The following is a 10,303-nucleotide window of genomic DNA, read 5'->3' on the forward strand; positions in this document are numbered from 1 at the left end:
CTTTGTATAATTCTTTTTTAAGGAAGTAAGGTCGTTATTTCAAACAATGTCCAAAATACGATAATGTACATTGATTTCGCTGGTAAAATGCTCACAGCACCTGGTATTCCCAGGCGGTCTCCCATCCAAGTACTAACCAGGCCCGACGTTGCTTAGCTTCCGAGATCAGACGAGATCGGGCGTTCTCAGCGCGGTGTGGCCGTAAGCGAAGACCCGGCAGTCAGCGAGAGCTCTCATGAATAAACGCCTAGAAACTAACTTTGTATAATTCTTTTTTAAGGAAGTAAGGTCGTTATTTCAAACAATGTCCAAAATACGATAATGTACATTGATTTCGCTGGTAAAATGCTCACAGCACCTGGTATTCCCAGGCGGTCTCCCATCCAAGTACTAACCAGGCCCGACGTTGCTTAGCTTCCGAGATCAGACGAGATCGGGCGTTCTCAGCGCGGTGTGGCCGTAAGCGAAGACCCGGCAGTCAGCGAGAGCTCTCATGAATAAACGCCTAGAAACTAACTTTGTATAATTCTTTTTTAAGGAAGTAAGGTCGTTATTTCAAACAATGTCCAAAATACGATAATGTACATTGATTTCGCTGGTAAAATGCTCACAGCACCTGGTATTCCCAGGCGGTCTCCCATCCAAGTACTAACCAGGCCCGACGTTGCTTAGCTTCCGAGATCAGACGAGATCGGGCGTTCTCAGCGCGGTGTGGCCGTAAGCGAAGACCCGGCAGTCAGCGAGAGCTCTCATGAATAAACGCCTAGAAACTAACTTTGTATAATTCTTTTTTAAGGAAGTAAGGTCGTTATTTCAAACAATGTCCAAAATACGATAATTTACATTGATTTCGCTGGTAAAATGCTCACAGCACCTGGTATTCCCAGGCGGTCTCCCATCCAAGTACTAACCAGGCCCGACGTTGCTTAGCTTCCGAGATCAGACGAGATCGGGCGTTCTCAGCGCGGTGTGGCCGTAAGCGAAGACCCGGCAGTCAGCGAGAGCTCTCATGAATAAACGCCTAGAAACTAACTTTGTATAATTCTTTTTTAAGGAAGTAAGGTCGTTATTTCAAACAATGTCCAAAATACGATAATTTACATTGATTTCGCTGGTAAAATGCTCACAGCACCTGGTATTCCCAGGCGGTCTCCCATCCAAGTACTAACCAGGCCCGACGTTGCTTAGCTTCCGAGATCAGACGAGATCGGGCGTTCTCAGCGCGGTGTGGCCGTAAGCGAAGACCCGGCAGTCAGCGAGAGCTCTCATGAATAAACGCCTAGAAACTAACTTTGTATAATTCTTTTTTAAGGAAGTAAGGTCGTTATTTCAAACAATGTCCAAAATACGATAATGTACATTGATTTCGCTGGTAAAATGCTCACAGCACCTGGTATTCCCAGGCGGTCTCCCATCCAAGTACTAACCAGGCCCGACGTTGCTTAGCTTCCGAGATCAGACGAGATCGGGCGTTCTCAGCGCGGTGTGGCCGTAAGCGAAGACCCGGCAGTCAGCGAGAGCTCTCATGAATAAACGCCTAGAAACTAACTTTGTATAATTCTTTTTTAAGGAAGTAAGGTCGTTATTTCAAACAATGTCCAAAATACGATAATGTACATTGATTTCGCTGGTAAAATGCTCACAGCACCTGGTATTCCCAGGCGGTCTCCCATCCAAGTACTAACCAGGCCCGACGTTGCTTAGCTTCCGAGATCAGACGAGATCGGGCGTTCTCAGCGCGGTGTGGCCGTAAGCGAAGACCCGGCAGTCAGCGAGAGCTCTCATGAATAAACGCCTAGAAACTAACTTTGTATAATTCTTTTTTAAGGAAGTAAGGTCGTTATTTCAAACAATGTCCAAAATACGATAATGTACATTGATTTCGCTGGTAAAATGCTCACAGCACCTGGTATTCCCAGGCGGTCTCCCATCCAAGTACTAACCAGGCCCGACGTTGCTTAGCTTCCGAGATCAGACGAGATCGGGCGTTCTCAGCGCGGTGTGGCCGTAAGCGAAGACCCGGCAGTCAGCGAGAGCTCTCATGAATAAACGCCTAGAAACTAACTTTGTATAATTCTTTTTTAAGGAAGTAAGGTCGTTATTTCAAACAATGTCCAAAATACGATAATGTACATTGATTTCGCTGGTAAAATGCTCACAGCACCTGGTATTCCCAGGCGGTCTCCCATCCAAGTACTAACCAGGCCCGACGTTGCTTAGCTTCCGAGATCAGACGAGATCGGGCGTTCTCAGCGCGGTGTGGCCGTAAGCGAAGACCCGGCAGTCAGCGAGAGCTCTCATGAATAAACGCCTAGAAACTAACTTTGTATAATTCTTTTTTAAGGAAGTAAGGTCGTTATTTCAAACAATGTCCAAAATACGATAATTTACATTGATTTCGCTGGTAAAATGCTCACAGCACCTGGTATTCCCAGGCGGTCTCCCATCCAAGTACTAACCAGGCCCGACGTTGCTTAGCTTCCGAGATCAGACGAGATCGGGCGTTCTCAGCGCGGTGTGGCCGTAAGCGAAGACCCGGCAGTCAGCGAGAGCTCTCATGAATAAACGCCTAGAAACTAACTTTGTATAATTCTTTTTTAAGGAAGTAAGGTCGTTATTTCAAACAATGTCCAAAATACGATAATGTACATTGATTTCGCTGGTAAAATGCTCACAGCACCTGGTATTCCCAGGCGGTCTCCCATCCAAGTACTAACCAGGTCCGACGTTGCTTAGCTTCCGAGATCAGACGAGATCGGGCGTTCTCAGCGCGGTGTGGCCGTAAGCGAAGACCCGGCAGTCAGCGAGAGCTCTCATGAATAAACGCCTAGAAACTAACTTTGTATAATTCTTTTTTAAGGAAGTAAGGTCGTTATTTCAAACAATGTCCAAAATACGATAATGTACATTGATTTCGCTGGTAAAATGCTCACAGCACCTGGTATTCCCAGGCGGTCTCCCATCCAAGTACTAACCAGGCCCGACGTTGCTTAGCTTCCGAGATCAGACGAGATCGGGCGTTCTCAGCGCGGTGTGGCCGTAAGCGAAGACCCGGCAGTCAGCGAGAGCTCTCATGAATAAACGCCTAGAAACTAACTTTGTATAATTCTTTTTTAAGGAAGTAAGGTCGTTATTTCAAACAATGTCCAAAATACGATAATGTACATTGATTTCGCTGGTAAAATGCTCACAGCACCTGGTATTCCCAGGCGGTCTCCCATCCAAGTACTAACCAGGCCCGACGTTGCTTAGCTTCCGAGATCAGACGAGATCGGGCGTTCTCAGCGCGGTGTGGCCGTAAGCGAAGACCCGGCAGTCAGCGAGAGCTCTCATGAATAAACGCCTAGAAACTAACTTTGTATAATTCTTTTTTAAGGAAGTAAGGTCGTTATTTCAAACAATGTCCAAAATACGATAATTTACATTGATTTCGCTGGTAAAATGCTCACAGCACCTGGTATTCCCAGGCGGTCTCCCATCCAAGTACTAACCAGGCCCGACGTTGCTTAGCTTCCGAGATCAGACGAGATCGGGCGTTCTCAGCGCGGTGTGGCCGTAAGCGAAGACCCGGCAGTCAGCGAGAGCTCTCATGAATAAACGCCTAGAAACTAACTTAGTATAATTCTTTTTTAAGGAAGTAAGGTCGTTATTTCAAACAATGTCCAAAATACGATAATGTACATTGATTTCGCTGGTAAAATGCTCACAGCACCTGGTATTCCCAGGCGGTCTCCCATCCAAGTACTAACCAGGCCCGACGTTGCTTAGCTTCCGAGATCAGACGAGATCGGGCGTTCTCAGCGCGGTGTGGCCGTAAGCGAAGACCCGGCAGTCAGCGAGAGCTCTCATGAATAAACGCCTAGAAACTAACTTTGTATAATTCTTTTTTAAGGAAGTAAGGTCGTTATTTCAAACAATGTCCAAAATACGATAATGTACATTGATTTCGCTGGTAAAATGCTCACAGCACCTGGTATTCCCAGGCGGTCTCCCATCCAAGTACTAACCAGGCCCGACGTTGCTTAGCTTCCGAGATCAGACGAGATCGGGCGTTCTCAGCGCGGTGTGGCCGTAAGCGAAGACCCGGCAGTCAGCGAGAGCTCTCATGAATAAACGCCTAGAAACTAACTTTGTATAATTCTTTTTTAAGGAAGTAAGGTCGTTATTTCAAACAATGTCCAAAATACGATAATGTACATTGATTTCGCTGGTAAAATGCTCACAGCACCTGGTATTCCCAGGCGGTCTCCCATCCAAGTACTAACCAGGCCCGACGTTGCTTAGCTTCCGAGATCAGACGAGATCGGGCGTTCTCAGCGCGGTGTGGCCGTAAAAGACCCGGCAGTCAGCGAGAGCTCTCATGAATAAACGCCTAGAAACTAACTTTGTATAATTCTTTTTTAAGGAAGTAAGGTCGTTATTTCAAACAATGTCCAAAATACGATAATGTACATTGATTTCGCTGGTAAAATGCTCACAGCACCTGGTATTCCCAGGCGGTCTCCCATCCAAGTACTAACCAGGCCCGACGTTGCTTAGCTTCCGAGATCAGACGAGATCGGGCGTTCTCAGCGCGGTGTGGCCGTAAGCGAAGACCCGGCAGTCAGCGAGAGCTCTCATGAATAAACGCCTAGAAACTAACTTTGTATAATTCTTTTTTAAGGAAGTAAGGTCGTTATTTCAAACAATGTCCAAAATACGATAATGTACATTGATTTCGCTGGTAAAATGCTCACAGCACCTGGTATTCCCAGGCGGTCTCCCATCCAAGTACTAACCAGGCCCGACGTTGCTTAGCTTCCGAGATCAGACGAGATCGGGCGTTCTCAGCGCGGTGTGGCCGTAAGCGAAGACCCGGCAGTCAGCGAGAGCTCTCATGAATAAACGCCTAGAAACTAACTTTGTATAATTCTTTTTTAAGGAAGTAAGGTCGTTATTTCAAACAATGTCCAAAATACGATAATTTACATTGATTTCGCTGGTAAAATGCTCACAGCACCTGGTATTCCCAGGCGGTCTCCCATCCAAGTACTAACCAGGCCCGACGTTGCTTAGCTTCCGAGATCAGACGAGATCGGGCGTTCTCAGCGCGGTGTGGCCGTAAGCGAAGACCCGGCAGTCAGCGAGAGCTCTCATGAATAAACGCCTAGAAACTAACTTAGTATAATTCTTTTTTAAGGAAGTAAGGTCGTTATTTCAAACAATGTCCAAAATACGATAATGTACATTGATTTCGCTGGTAAAATGCTCACAGCACCTGGTATTCCCAGGCGGTCTCCCATCCAAGTACTAACCAGGCCCGACGTTGCTTAGCTTCCGAGATCAGACGAGATCGGGCGTTCTCAGCGCGGTGTGGCCGTAAGCGAAGACCCGGCAGTCAGCGAGAGCTCTCATGAATAAACGCCTAGAAACTAACTTTGTATAATTCTTTTTTAAGGAAGTAAGGTCGTTATTTCAAACAATGTCCAAAATACGATAATGTACATTGATTTCGCTGGTAAAATGCTCACAGCACCTGGTATTCCCAGGCGGTCTCCCATCCAAGTACTAACCAGGCCCGACGTTGCTTAGCTTCCGAGATCAGACGAGATCGGGCGTTCTCAGCGCGGTGTGGCCGTAAGCGAAGACCCGGCAGTCAGCGAGAGCTCTCATGAATAAACGCCTAGAAAACTAACTTTGTATAATTCTTTTTTAAGGAAGTAAGGTCGTTATTTCAAACAATGTCCAAAATACGATAATGTACATTGATTTCGCTGGTAAAAATGCTCACAGCACCTGGTATTCCCAGGCGGTCTCCCATCCAAGTACTAACCAGGCCCGACGTTGCTTAGCTTCCGAGATCAGACGAGATCGGGCGTTCTCAGCGCGGTGTGGCCGTAAGCGAAGACCCGGCAGTCAGCCGAGAGCTCTCATGAATAAACGCCTAGAAACTAACTTTGTATAATTCTTTTTTAAGGAAGTAAGGTCGTTATTTCAAACAATGTCCAAAATACGATAATTTACATTGATTTCGCTGGTAAAATGCTCACAGCACCTGGTATTCCCAGGCGGTCTCCCATCCAAGTACTAACCAGGCCCGACGTTGCTTAGCTTCCGAGATCAGACGAGATCGGGCGTTCTCAGCGCGGTGTGGCCGTAAGCGAAGACCCGGCAGTCAGCGAGAGCTCTCATGAATAAACGCCTAGAAACTAACTTTGTATAATTCTTTTTTAAGGAAGTAAGGTCGTTATTTCAAACAATGTCCAAAATACGATAATGTACATTGATTTCGCTGGTAAAATGCTCACAGCACCTGGTATTCCCAGGCGGTCTCCCATCCAAGTACTAACCAGGCCCGACGTTGCTTAGCTTCCGAGATCAGACGAGATCGGGCGTTCTCAGCGCGGTGTGGCCGTAAGCGAAGACCCTGCAGTCAGCGAGAGCTCTCATGAATAAACGCCTAGAAACTAACTTTGTATAATTCTTTTTTAAGGAAGTAAGGTCGTTATTTCAAACAATGTCCAAAATACGATAATTTACATTGATTTCGCTGGTAAAATGCTCACAGCACCTGGTATTCCCAGGCGGTCTCCCATCCAAGAACTAACCAGGCCCGACGTTGCTTAGCTTCCGAGATCAGACGAGATCGGGCGTTCTCAGCGCGGTGTGGCCGTAAGCGAAGACCCGGCAGTCAGCGAGAGCTCTCATGAATAAACGCCTAGAAACTAACTTTGTATAATTCTTTTTTAAGGAAGTAAGGTCGTTATTTCAAACAATGTCCAAAATACGATAATTTACATTGATTTCGCTGGTAAAATGCTCACAGCACCTGGTATTCCCAGGCGGTCTCCCATCCAAGTACTAACCAGGCCCGACGTTGCTTAGCTTCCGAGATCAGACGAGATCGGGCGTTCTCAGCGCCGTGTGGCCGTAAGCGAAGACCCGGCAGTCAGCGAGAGCTCTCATGAATAAACGCCTAGAAACTAAATTTGTATAATTCTTTTTTAAGGAAGTAAGGTCGTTATTTCAAACAATGTCCAAAATACGATAATTTACATTGATTTCGCTGGTAAAATGCTCACAGCACCTGGTATTCCCAGGCGGTCTCCCATCCAAGTACTAACCAGGCCCGACGTTGCTTAGCTTCCGAGATCAGACGAGATCGGGCGTTCTCAGCGCGGTGTGGCCGTAAGCGAAGACCCGGCAGTCAGCGAGAGCTCTCATGAATAAACGCCTAGAAACTAACTTTGTATAATTCTTTTTTAAGGAAGTAAGGTCGTTATTTCAAACAATGTCCAAAATACGATAATTTACATTGATTTCGCTGGTAAAATGCTCACAGCACCTGGTATTCCCAGGCGGTCTCCCATCCAAGTACTAACCAGGCCCGACGTTGCTTAGCTTCCGAGATCAGACGAGATCGGGCGTTCTCAGCGCGGTGTGGCCGTAAGCGAAGACCCGGCAGTCAGCGAGAGCTCTCATGAATAAACGCCTAGAAACTAACTTTGTATAATTCTTTTTTAAGGAAGTAAGGTCGTTATTTCAAACAATGTCCAAAATACGATAATTTACATTGATTTCGCTGGTAAAATGCTCACAGCACCTGGTATTCCCAGGCGGTCTCCCATCCAAGTACTAACCAGGCCCGACGTTGCTTAGCTTCCGAGATCAGACGAGATCGGGCGTTCTCAGCGCGGTGTGGCCGTAAGCGAAGACCGGCAGTCAGCGAGAGCTCTCATGAATAAACGCCTAGAAACTAACTTTGTATAATTCTTTTTTAAGGAAGTAAGGTCGTTATTTCAAACAATGTCCAAAATACGATAATTTACATTGATTTCGCTGGTAAAATGCTCACAGCACCTGGTATTCCCAGGCGGTCTCCCATCCAAGTACTAACCAGGCCCGACGTTGCTTAGCTTCCGAGATCAGACGAGATCGGGCGTTCTCAGCGCGGTGTGGCCGTAAGCCAAGACCCGGCAGTCAGCGAGAGCTCTCATGAATAAACGCCTAGAAACTAAATTTGTATAATTCTTTTTTAAGGAAGTAAGGTCGTTATTTCAAACAATGTCCAAAATACGATAATTTACATTGATTTCGCTGGTAAAATGCTCACAGCACCTGGTATTCCCAGGCGGTCTCCCATCCAAGTACTAACCAGGCCCGACGTTGCTTAGCTTCCGAGATCAGACGAGATCGGGCGTTCTCAGCGCGGTGTGGCCGTAAGCAAGACCCGGCAGTCAGCGAGAGCTCTCATGAATAAACGCCTAGAAACTAACTTTGTATAATTCTTTTTTAAGGAAGTAAGGTCGTTATTTCAAACAATGTCCAAAATACGATAATTTACATTGATTTCGCTGGTAAAATGCTCACAGCACCTGGTATTCCCAGGCGGTCTCCCATCCAAGTACTAACCAGGCCCGACGTTGCTTAGCTTCCGAGATCAGACGAGATCGGGCGTTCTCAGCGCGGTGTGGCCGTAAGCGAAGACCCGGCAGTCAGCGAGAGCTCTCATGAATAAACGCCTAGAAACTAACTTTGTATAATTCTTTTTTAAGGAAGTAAGGTCGTTATTTCAAACAATGTCCAAAATACGATAATTTACATTGATTTCGCTGGTAAAATGCTCACAGCACCTGGTATTCCCAGGCGGTCTACCATCCAAGTACTAACCAGGCCCGACGTTGCTTAGCTTCCGAGATCAGACGAGATCGGGCGTTCTCAGCGCGGTGTGGCCGTAAGCGAAGACCCGGCAGTCAGCGAGAGCTCTCATGAATAAACGCCTAGAAACTAACTTTGTATAATTCTTTTTTAAGGAAGTAAGGTCGTTATTTCAAACAATGTCCAAAATACGATAATTTACATTGATTTCGCTGGTAAAATGCTCACAGCACCTGGTATTCCCAGGCGGTCTCCCATCCAAGTACTAACCAGGCCCGACGTTGCTTAGCTTCCGAGATCAGACGAGATCGGGCGTTCTCAGCGCGGTGTGGCCGTAAGCGAAGACCCGGCAGTCAGCGAGAGCTCTCATGAATAAACGCCTAGAAACTAACTTTGTATAATTCTTTTTTAAGGAAGTAAGGTCGTTATTTCAAACAATGTCCAAAATACGATAATGTACATTGATTTCGCTGGTAAAATGCTCACAGCACCTGGTATTCCCAGGCGGTCTCCCATCCAAGTACTAACCAGGCCGACGTTGCTTAGCTTCCGAGATCAGACGAGATCGGGCGTTCTCAGCGCGGTGTGGCCGTAAGCCAAGACCCGGCAGTCAGCGAGAGCTCTCATGAATAAACGCCTAGAAACTAAATTTGTATAATTCTTTTTTAAGGAAGTAAGGTCGTTATTTCAAACAATGTCCAAAATACGATAATTTACATTGATTTCGCTGGTAAAATGCTCACAGCACCTGGTATTCCCAGGCGGTCTCCCATCCAAGTACTAACCAGGCCGACGTTGCTAGCTTCCGAGATCAGACGAGATCGGGCGTTCTCAGCGCGGTGTGGCCGTAAGCGAAGACCCGGCAGTCAGCGAGAGCTCTCATGAATAAACGCCTAGAAACTAACTTGTATAATTCTTTTTTAAGGAAGTAAGGTCGTTATTTCAAACAATGTCCAAAATACGATAATTTACATTGATTTCGCTGGTAAAATGCTCACAGCACCTGGTATTCCCAGGCGGTCTCCCATCCAAGTACTAACCAGGCCCGACGTTGCTTAGCTTCCGAGATCAGACGAGATCGGGCGTTCTCAGCGCGGTGTGGCCGTAAGCGAAGACCCGGCAGTCAGCGAGAGCTCTCATGAATAAACGCCTAGAAACTAACTTTGTATAATTCTTTTTTAAGGAAGTAAGGTCGTTATTTCAAACAATGTCCAAAATACGATAATGTACATTGATTTCGCTGGTAAAATGCTCACAGCACCTGGTATTCCCAGGCGGTCTCCCATCCAAGTACTAACCAGGCCCGACGTTGCTTAGCTTCCGAGATCAGACGAGATCGGGCGTTCTCAGCGCGGTGTGGCCGTAAGCGAAGACCCGGCAGTCAGCGAGAGCTCTCATGAATAAACGCCTAGAAACTAACTTTGTATAATTCTTTTTTAAGGAAGTAAGGTCGTTATTTCAAACAATGTCCAAAATACGATAATTTACATTGATTTCGCTGGTAAAATGCTCACAGCACCTGGTATTCCCAGGCGGTCTCCCATCCAAGTACTAACCAGGCCGACGTTGCTTAGCTTCCGAGATCAGACGAGATCGGGCGTTCTCAGCGCGGTGTGGCCGTAAGCGAAGACCCGGCAGTCAGCGAGAGCTCTCATGAATAAACGCC

The 10,303-nt window shown here is 46.6% G+C and overlaps 37 non-coding genes and 3 pseudogenes across 37 annotated transcripts; all 40 read right to left on the reverse strand.

The window, feature by feature from the left end:
- Positions 1–88: 88 nt before the first annotated feature.
- LOC133120519 (5S ribosomal RNA) lies at positions 89–207 on the reverse strand. Its single transcript, XR_009707378.1, has one exon. It is a non-coding gene; the product is annotated as a 5S ribosomal RNA (ribosomal RNA).
- A 139-nt stretch (positions 208–346) lies between these two features.
- On the reverse strand, positions 347–465 carry LOC133120520 (5S ribosomal RNA). The gene has a single exon (XR_009707379.1). It is a non-coding gene; the product is annotated as a 5S ribosomal RNA (ribosomal RNA).
- Positions 466–604: 139 nt separating this feature from the next.
- On the reverse strand, positions 605–723 carry LOC133120521 (5S ribosomal RNA). The gene has a single exon (XR_009707380.1). It is a non-coding gene; the product is annotated as a 5S ribosomal RNA (ribosomal RNA).
- Positions 724–862: 139 nt separating this feature from the next.
- LOC133120522 (5S ribosomal RNA) lies at positions 863–981 on the reverse strand. The gene has a single exon (XR_009707381.1). It is a non-coding gene; the product is annotated as a 5S ribosomal RNA (ribosomal RNA).
- A 139-nt stretch (positions 982–1,120) lies between these two features.
- Positions 1,121–1,239, reverse strand: LOC133120523 (5S ribosomal RNA). Its single transcript, XR_009707382.1, has one exon. It is a non-coding gene; the product is annotated as a 5S ribosomal RNA (ribosomal RNA).
- A 139-nt stretch (positions 1,240–1,378) lies between these two features.
- Positions 1,379–1,497, reverse strand: LOC133120524 (5S ribosomal RNA). The gene has a single exon (XR_009707383.1). It is a non-coding gene; the product is annotated as a 5S ribosomal RNA (ribosomal RNA).
- A 139-nt stretch (positions 1,498–1,636) lies between these two features.
- On the reverse strand, positions 1,637–1,755 carry LOC133120526 (5S ribosomal RNA). Its single transcript, XR_009707385.1, has one exon. It is a non-coding gene; the product is annotated as a 5S ribosomal RNA (ribosomal RNA).
- A 139-nt stretch (positions 1,756–1,894) lies between these two features.
- Positions 1,895–2,013, reverse strand: LOC133120527 (5S ribosomal RNA). Its single transcript, XR_009707386.1, has one exon. It is a non-coding gene; the product is annotated as a 5S ribosomal RNA (ribosomal RNA).
- Positions 2,014–2,152: 139 nt separating this feature from the next.
- Positions 2,153–2,271, reverse strand: LOC133120528 (5S ribosomal RNA). Its single transcript, XR_009707387.1, has one exon. It is a non-coding gene; the product is annotated as a 5S ribosomal RNA (ribosomal RNA).
- Positions 2,272–2,410: 139 nt separating this feature from the next.
- LOC133120529 (5S ribosomal RNA) lies at positions 2,411–2,529 on the reverse strand. Its single transcript, XR_009707388.1, has one exon. It is a non-coding gene; the product is annotated as a 5S ribosomal RNA (ribosomal RNA).
- A 139-nt stretch (positions 2,530–2,668) lies between these two features.
- LOC133120555 (5S ribosomal RNA) lies at positions 2,669–2,787 on the reverse strand. Its single transcript, XR_009707415.1, has one exon. It is a non-coding gene; the product is annotated as a 5S ribosomal RNA (ribosomal RNA).
- Positions 2,788–2,926: 139 nt separating this feature from the next.
- Positions 2,927–3,045, reverse strand: LOC133120530 (5S ribosomal RNA). The gene has a single exon (XR_009707390.1). It is a non-coding gene; the product is annotated as a 5S ribosomal RNA (ribosomal RNA).
- Positions 3,046–3,184: 139 nt separating this feature from the next.
- LOC133120531 (5S ribosomal RNA) lies at positions 3,185–3,303 on the reverse strand. The gene has a single exon (XR_009707391.1). It is a non-coding gene; the product is annotated as a 5S ribosomal RNA (ribosomal RNA).
- A 139-nt stretch (positions 3,304–3,442) lies between these two features.
- On the reverse strand, positions 3,443–3,561 carry LOC133120532 (5S ribosomal RNA). Its single transcript, XR_009707392.1, has one exon. It is a non-coding gene; the product is annotated as a 5S ribosomal RNA (ribosomal RNA).
- A 139-nt stretch (positions 3,562–3,700) lies between these two features.
- On the reverse strand, positions 3,701–3,819 carry LOC133120533 (5S ribosomal RNA). The gene has a single exon (XR_009707393.1). It is a non-coding gene; the product is annotated as a 5S ribosomal RNA (ribosomal RNA).
- Positions 3,820–3,958: 139 nt separating this feature from the next.
- Positions 3,959–4,077, reverse strand: LOC133120534 (5S ribosomal RNA). Its single transcript, XR_009707394.1, has one exon. It is a non-coding gene; the product is annotated as a 5S ribosomal RNA (ribosomal RNA).
- A 139-nt stretch (positions 4,078–4,216) lies between these two features.
- Positions 4,217–4,335, reverse strand: LOC133120557 (5S ribosomal RNA). The gene has a single exon (XR_009707417.1). It is a non-coding gene; the product is annotated as a 5S ribosomal RNA (ribosomal RNA).
- A 136-nt stretch (positions 4,336–4,471) lies between these two features.
- LOC133120535 (5S ribosomal RNA) lies at positions 4,472–4,590 on the reverse strand. Its single transcript, XR_009707395.1, has one exon. It is a non-coding gene; the product is annotated as a 5S ribosomal RNA (ribosomal RNA).
- A 139-nt stretch (positions 4,591–4,729) lies between these two features.
- LOC133120537 (5S ribosomal RNA) lies at positions 4,730–4,848 on the reverse strand. The gene has a single exon (XR_009707397.1). It is a non-coding gene; the product is annotated as a 5S ribosomal RNA (ribosomal RNA).
- A 139-nt stretch (positions 4,849–4,987) lies between these two features.
- Positions 4,988–5,106, reverse strand: LOC133120538 (5S ribosomal RNA). The gene has a single exon (XR_009707398.1). It is a non-coding gene; the product is annotated as a 5S ribosomal RNA (ribosomal RNA).
- Positions 5,107–5,245: 139 nt separating this feature from the next.
- LOC133120539 (5S ribosomal RNA) lies at positions 5,246–5,364 on the reverse strand. Its single transcript, XR_009707399.1, has one exon. It is a non-coding gene; the product is annotated as a 5S ribosomal RNA (ribosomal RNA).
- Positions 5,365–5,503: 139 nt separating this feature from the next.
- Positions 5,504–5,622, reverse strand: LOC133120540 (5S ribosomal RNA). The gene has a single exon (XR_009707400.1). It is a non-coding gene; the product is annotated as a 5S ribosomal RNA (ribosomal RNA).
- Positions 5,623–5,763: 141 nt separating this feature from the next.
- LOC133120541 (5S ribosomal RNA) lies at positions 5,764–5,882 on the reverse strand. Its single transcript, XR_009707401.1, has one exon. It is a non-coding gene; the product is annotated as a 5S ribosomal RNA (ribosomal RNA).
- Positions 5,883–6,022: 140 nt separating this feature from the next.
- LOC133120542 (5S ribosomal RNA) lies at positions 6,023–6,141 on the reverse strand. Its single transcript, XR_009707402.1, has one exon. It is a non-coding gene; the product is annotated as a 5S ribosomal RNA (ribosomal RNA).
- Positions 6,142–6,280: 139 nt separating this feature from the next.
- LOC133120543 (5S ribosomal RNA) lies at positions 6,281–6,399 on the reverse strand. Its single transcript, XR_009707403.1, has one exon. It is a non-coding gene; the product is annotated as a 5S ribosomal RNA (ribosomal RNA).
- A 139-nt stretch (positions 6,400–6,538) lies between these two features.
- LOC133120560 (5S ribosomal RNA) lies at positions 6,539–6,657 on the reverse strand. The gene has a single exon (XR_009707420.1). It is a non-coding gene; the product is annotated as a 5S ribosomal RNA (ribosomal RNA).
- A 139-nt stretch (positions 6,658–6,796) lies between these two features.
- Positions 6,797–6,915, reverse strand: LOC133120563 (5S ribosomal RNA). Its single transcript, XR_009707423.1, has one exon. It is a non-coding gene; the product is annotated as a 5S ribosomal RNA (ribosomal RNA).
- A 139-nt stretch (positions 6,916–7,054) lies between these two features.
- On the reverse strand, positions 7,055–7,173 carry LOC133120544 (5S ribosomal RNA). Its single transcript, XR_009707404.1, has one exon. It is a non-coding gene; the product is annotated as a 5S ribosomal RNA (ribosomal RNA).
- Positions 7,174–7,312: 139 nt separating this feature from the next.
- On the reverse strand, positions 7,313–7,431 carry LOC133120545 (5S ribosomal RNA). Its single transcript, XR_009707405.1, has one exon. It is a non-coding gene; the product is annotated as a 5S ribosomal RNA (ribosomal RNA).
- A 139-nt stretch (positions 7,432–7,570) lies between these two features.
- On the reverse strand, positions 7,571–7,689 carry LOC133120546 (5S ribosomal RNA). The gene has a single exon (XR_009707406.1). It is a non-coding gene; the product is annotated as a 5S ribosomal RNA (ribosomal RNA).
- A 138-nt stretch (positions 7,690–7,827) lies between these two features.
- On the reverse strand, positions 7,828–7,946 carry LOC133120548 (5S ribosomal RNA). Its single transcript, XR_009707408.1, has one exon. It is a non-coding gene; the product is annotated as a 5S ribosomal RNA (ribosomal RNA).
- A 139-nt stretch (positions 7,947–8,085) lies between these two features.
- Positions 8,086–8,204, reverse strand: LOC133120549 (5S ribosomal RNA). Its single transcript, XR_009707409.1, has one exon. It is a non-coding gene; the product is annotated as a 5S ribosomal RNA (ribosomal RNA).
- A 138-nt stretch (positions 8,205–8,342) lies between these two features.
- Positions 8,343–8,461, reverse strand: LOC133120550 (5S ribosomal RNA). The gene has a single exon (XR_009707410.1). It is a non-coding gene; the product is annotated as a 5S ribosomal RNA (ribosomal RNA).
- A 139-nt stretch (positions 8,462–8,600) lies between these two features.
- On the reverse strand, positions 8,601–8,719 carry LOC133120556 (5S ribosomal RNA). The gene has a single exon (XR_009707416.1). It is a non-coding gene; the product is annotated as a 5S ribosomal RNA (ribosomal RNA).
- Positions 8,720–8,858: 139 nt separating this feature from the next.
- On the reverse strand, positions 8,859–8,977 carry LOC133120551 (5S ribosomal RNA). The gene has a single exon (XR_009707411.1). It is a non-coding gene; the product is annotated as a 5S ribosomal RNA (ribosomal RNA).
- Positions 8,978–9,116: 139 nt separating this feature from the next.
- LOC133120579 (5S ribosomal RNA) lies at positions 9,117–9,234 on the reverse strand (annotated as a pseudogene).
- Positions 9,235–9,373: 139 nt separating this feature from the next.
- LOC133120589 (5S ribosomal RNA) lies at positions 9,374–9,490 on the reverse strand (annotated as a pseudogene).
- A 138-nt stretch (positions 9,491–9,628) lies between these two features.
- LOC133120552 (5S ribosomal RNA) lies at positions 9,629–9,747 on the reverse strand. Its single transcript, XR_009707412.1, has one exon. It is a non-coding gene; the product is annotated as a 5S ribosomal RNA (ribosomal RNA).
- Positions 9,748–9,886: 139 nt separating this feature from the next.
- On the reverse strand, positions 9,887–10,005 carry LOC133120553 (5S ribosomal RNA). Its single transcript, XR_009707413.1, has one exon. It is a non-coding gene; the product is annotated as a 5S ribosomal RNA (ribosomal RNA).
- A 139-nt stretch (positions 10,006–10,144) lies between these two features.
- On the reverse strand, positions 10,145–10,262 carry LOC133120582 (5S ribosomal RNA; annotated as a pseudogene).
- Between the last annotated feature and the right edge of the window lie 41 nt (positions 10,263–10,303).

This window comes from Conger conger, unplaced genomic scaffold (genome assembly GCF_963514075.1).
Source record: "Conger conger unplaced genomic scaffold, fConCon1.1 SCAFFOLD_159, whole genome shotgun sequence".
Lineage (NCBI taxonomy): Eukaryota > Metazoa > Chordata > Actinopteri > Anguilliformes > Congridae > Conger > Conger conger.